General features: G+C 36.7%; 1 long non-coding RNA gene across 1 annotated transcript in view; it reads left to right on the top strand.

Annotated features, from left to right (window-relative positions):
* Positions 1-1664: 1664 nt before the first annotated feature.
* The window catches only part of LOC119579122, a 26454-nt gene continuing 23118 nt past the window's right edge, over positions 1665-5000 (top strand). The window contains exon 1 of the long non-coding RNA XR_005229246.1: positions 1665-2051. This is a non-coding gene — a long non-coding RNA (uncharacterized LOC119579122). The remainder of the gene's footprint in view (positions 2052-5000) is intronic.

The following is a 5000-nucleotide window of genomic DNA, read 5'->3' as shown; positions in this document are numbered from 1 at the left end:
ATCAGCCGCTTCTTCGGGGGGAGGGGGGGGAGGGAGCGGGAGTAGGAGAGGGAGGGAGAGGGAGTAGGAGAGGGAAAGAGAGGGGAGTGGGAGGGAGTGGGAGAGAGAAGGGAGATGGAAGAGAAAGTGGGAGTAGTAGTGGGAGGGTAGAAGGGAGGGATGGGAGGGAGAGTGAGGTTGGGTAGAAGGGAAGGAGAGAAGGAGGGAAGGAGGGAGGGAATAGGAATAGGAGAAGGAGAGAGAGAAAAGAAGGAGAGAGCAAGAGACAGACAAAAAAACATTTATAAAAGAAAGAAAAGCGAGAAAGAAAATACACAAGAGAGAGAGAGAGAAAAATCAGGAGCCCAGATTGCAGCGCCGTTGCACTTCTCGTCTTGCAACGGATTACCCCAAGAGCGCCTTAGCGAGTAATTGCAACACCGGGATTATGTGCAATGCATGTGGTTCGTTAAGTATTAAATGGCGGCGTTGATGGGGGGGGAGGGGCGTGCAACAAAGGGGACAGAGCGGAGAGGATGGAGGTGTTTGGGGAAGAGGGAGAAATGGGGGGGAGAGAGAGAGAGAGAGAGAGAGAGAGAGAGAGAGAGAGAGAGAGAGAGAGAGAGAGAGAGAGAGAGAGAGAGAGAGATGAAAGAGAGAGGAACTGTTCTGGATGACGAATGAGGAGAGGAACTATTTCGTGAAGCGATGGAAAGAGAGAAAGAGGAAGGAATTATTTCTAAGAGAGAAGCGAGAAGCGAGAAGAGAGAAGAGAAGCGAGAAGAGAGAAGCGAGAAGAGAGAAGCGAGAAGAGAGAAGAACCAGGGAGAGACAATATGAGAGGAACGGTGATTTTCTTTCTAATCTTTTAAAAACATTATGAGTCCTTAAATCAGCTACATAGTGATATAGGAAATACTTAAAGAACCATGTATGAAATTGTCAAATTATTCTCTTGCGAGTAAGCGTTATTACTCCCGCACAATATTGCTAAAGTGAATCATTACTTACAAATACATAAAATTATTTATTATTTAGACAAATATTAGTAAAAGTACATATATATTATAAATATTATTATTGTTATTATTATCATTATCATTATTATTATTATCATTATTATTATTATTATTATTATTATTATTATTATTATTATTATTATTATTATTATTATTATTATTATTATTACTACTACTATTACTATTATTATTATTATTATTATTATCATTATTATCATTATTATTATTATTATTATCATCATCATCATCATCATCATCATCATCATCATCATCATCATCATCATCATCATCATCATCATTATTATTATTATTATTATTATTATTACTATGATTGTTATTACTATTATTGTTATTAATATTAATATTATTAATATTATTATTATCATTATTATTACTTTATCATTATCATTATTACCATAATCATTATTATGATTATCATTATTATTATGATTATCATCATTATTATTATAGTTATTATTAACATTATTACTATGGTTATTATTATGATCATTATTATTGTTATCATTGTTAATGTCATTATTATTGATAGTCGGAATAGTCAGGAATATTCGCCCAAACTTCAGAATTATGAATGAACTCTCGTATACGAAGCAAGTGAACCTGTATTCGTGTCGGTTTGTGTTTCGGATGAAGAGTCGATGCTCTCGGTTCGGACTTTGGCTGTGGTTGATAGGGGAAGGGAATGTGCCTGGTTTATTATTGATGGTGAGGTTTTGATGACTGTGATAACTTTAGCGCCTTCTCGAAAGTGTAGTTAGTAAATTGACGAGGAAAGTGAGTTAATTCAATCCGAAATACTACGTTTTCCTCTCCTCACGCTGGCGATATTCATTGACACAGTCTGTGGGTGTTGTGTTTGGTGGACAGCGGATCATAGTGTTTTGTAAAGAGAAAAAAAATAGTAAATTTGTGTTTTACATTGTGTTTGGTAAAAGGGAGTACCCATGTTAGCAGAACCAGAAGCAGCCAGAAGCAACTACAGTGGCTTCGGCAGTACTAGCGGCAGTAGGAGCAGCACCTATGCCATGACTAGTAAGTAGCAACATCGAAAGTTGCAGCTACCGGTATTAGTAGCAGCAGCACTGGTTACCAGTAGTAGCAGCAGCACCGGTTACCAGTAGTAGCAGCAGCACCGGTTACCAGTAGTTGCAGCAGCATCGGTTACCAGTAGCACCGGTAACACCAGCATTAGAAACCGTGGCACCGGGAACAAGTAGGCTAACAACAGGACCAGTACCAGGAACAGCAGAACCGGTTACCGGAAACACCAGCACCAGTACCTGTAGCAGCGGTAACAAGTAGTACCAGTTACCAGTAGTAACCGAACCGGTTATCCTTAACATCAGCACCAGTACCTGTAGCACCGGTTACCAGTAGTAGCAGAACCGTTTACCAGTAACATCAACACATTACCTGTACCGGTTACCAATACCAGCAGGACCAGGTTACCAGTAGTAGCGGCAAAAATGACACACAGCGTCTCAGCAGCCCCAACATTGGCAACACTAGGGGGGGGGGTATTTAGGGAGGAGAGTGGCCACATGTCTAGGGGAGGGGGGGGGGGTTATGGCCAGGAGAGAAAGGTAGGGGGGGGGGAAGAAATGTTCGGGGAGAGGATGAAAAAATATATTTTTTTTTTTGGGGGGGGGAGAGGGAGGAAGGGGAAAATATTTCGGGGAGAATGGGAGGATTTTTTTTTTGGGGGGGGGGAGGGAGAAGAGAGAGGGAGAAAATCGAGGGGAAGAGATGATGAAGGGGGGGGGGGGAAATCCGGGGAAATGAGACAGATAGAGAGAGAAAAAATGTGTGCGTGTGTATATATATGTATATATATATATATATATATATATATATATATATATATATATATATATGTATATATATATATGTATGTATATATATATATATATATATATATATATATATGTATAAAATTTATATATATATATATATATATATATATATATATATAGTATATATATATATAATATATATATATATATTATATATATATCATATTATATATATATATATATATGTATATATATAATATATATTATATTATATATATAATATATATATATATATATATAGTTAAATATATATTATATATATGTATACAAATATAAACGTGTGTATATATATATATATATATATATATATATATTATATATATATAATCTTATATATATAATATTATATATAATATTATATATAGATATAAAATAGTATATGTATATAGATATATATATATATTATATATATAGATATATATATAGAATATATATATATATATATATAGTATATATAATATATATATAAAATATAAGAGATATGAAGTTATAGAGGATATATGATATATATATATATGAAGATATATATAATAATAAGAGAATAATATATATATAATATAATAAGGTATTTTTGGAGTGTGTGGATGGTAGATAATATAGATATAAATATATATATAAATATAATAGATATATATATATATATATACCAAGGAGAAGGAAGAGGAGGAGAACATTCCAGAGAAAAATAAGAAAAAGATTAGAAAATCCAGGAAGAGGAGGAGGAGGAGAAGGAGAAGAAGAAGAAGAAGAAAGGAAAAGAAGAAGAAGAAAGGAAAAGAAGAAGAAGAAAGGAGAAGAAGAAGAAGAAAGGAGAAGAAGAAGAAGAAAGGAGAAGAAGAAGAAGGAAGAAGAAGAAGGAAAGAAGAAAGGAGAAGAAGAAGAAGAAAGGAGAAGAAGAAGAGAAGGGAAGAAGAAAGAAGAGAAGAAGAAGAAGAAAGGAGAAGAAGAAGAAGAAAGGAGAAGAAGAAAGAAAGAAAAGAAGAAGAAGAAGAAGAAGAAGAAAGAAGAAGAAGAAAGGAGAAGAAGAAGAAGAAAGGAGAAGAAGAAGAATTCCAGAGAGAGGGAAGAAAGAGGAAGAAGAAAAGGGAACATTCCAGGAAGATGGGAGAAGAGGAAGAGGAGAAGAGAGAAGGCGGAGAAGAGAAAATGTTCCAGGGAGAAGGAAAAGATTTCGGGAAGAGGGAGAGAGAGAGAGGAGAAGAAGAAAACAGAAGAGAGAGGGGAGTAGAATGAAGAGAGAGAGAGAAAGAGAGAGTCAGAGAGAAGAAGAAAATAGAAGAGAGAGGAAAGTAGAATGAAGAGAGAGAGAGAGAGAAGAAATCAGATGAGAGGAGAGTAGAATGAAGGGAAAACACAATCCAGATAGAAAGGAGATAGAGGAAGAAGAGAAAATAAATAAAAGGATAGAATAGAAAAAAGAAAATCAAGGGAGAAGGGAGAGATAAGACAAAAAAGGGAGGAACGAGGAAGAGGGAAAATATCAGGGAGATGAAAAGGAGAAGAGAGAAAGAGGAGGAAAAAAAGACAACAGGGTGGAGAAAGAGAAGAGAGAAGAAAGAGGGGGAAGGGAGAGGAGAAGAAAACATCAGGGTGCGAAAAGGGAAGAGAGAGAGAAGAGGAAGAGGAGAAAGGGAGAGGAGAGAACCGAAAAAAAAACACATCAGGGAGAGGAAAGAAAGGAGACCGAGAAAGAAAAGGATAAATGGAGAGGAGGGAAGGAGAATAAAAGAAAAAAAGCACATCAGCGAAAAGGAAAAGGGAAAAACAAACACACCAGGGAGAGAGAGAGAATATAAAAAAAAAAAAAACAATCCAACGAAAAGGGAATTAAGAAGCAAAGGTGGAGAACCGAGAGCAGGTGAGGAAGAGGAGGAGGGAGAAAGAGAGGGAGAGAGAGAGAGAGAGAGAGAAGGGGGGAAGGGAGAGAGAGAGAGAAGGGAGAAAGAGAGGGAGAGAGAGAGAGAGAGAGAGAGAGAGAGAGAGAGAGAGAGAGAAGGGAGAAAGAGAGAGAGAGAGAAGGGAGAAGAGAGAGAGAGAGAAGGGAGAAAGAGAAGGAGAAAGGGAGAAAGAGAGAGAGAAGAAGGGAGAAAGAGAGAGAGAGAGAGAGAAGGGGGGGAAAGAGAGAACG

This window comes from Penaeus monodon, chromosome 11, assembly GCF_015228065.2.
Source record: "Penaeus monodon isolate SGIC_2016 chromosome 11, NSTDA_Pmon_1, whole genome shotgun sequence".
NCBI classification, from domain to species: domain Eukaryota; kingdom Metazoa; phylum Arthropoda; class Malacostraca; order Decapoda; family Penaeidae; genus Penaeus; species Penaeus monodon.
Note: the sequence above shows the minus strand (reverse complement) of the source record. Positions and strands in the feature narration are given on the sequence as shown.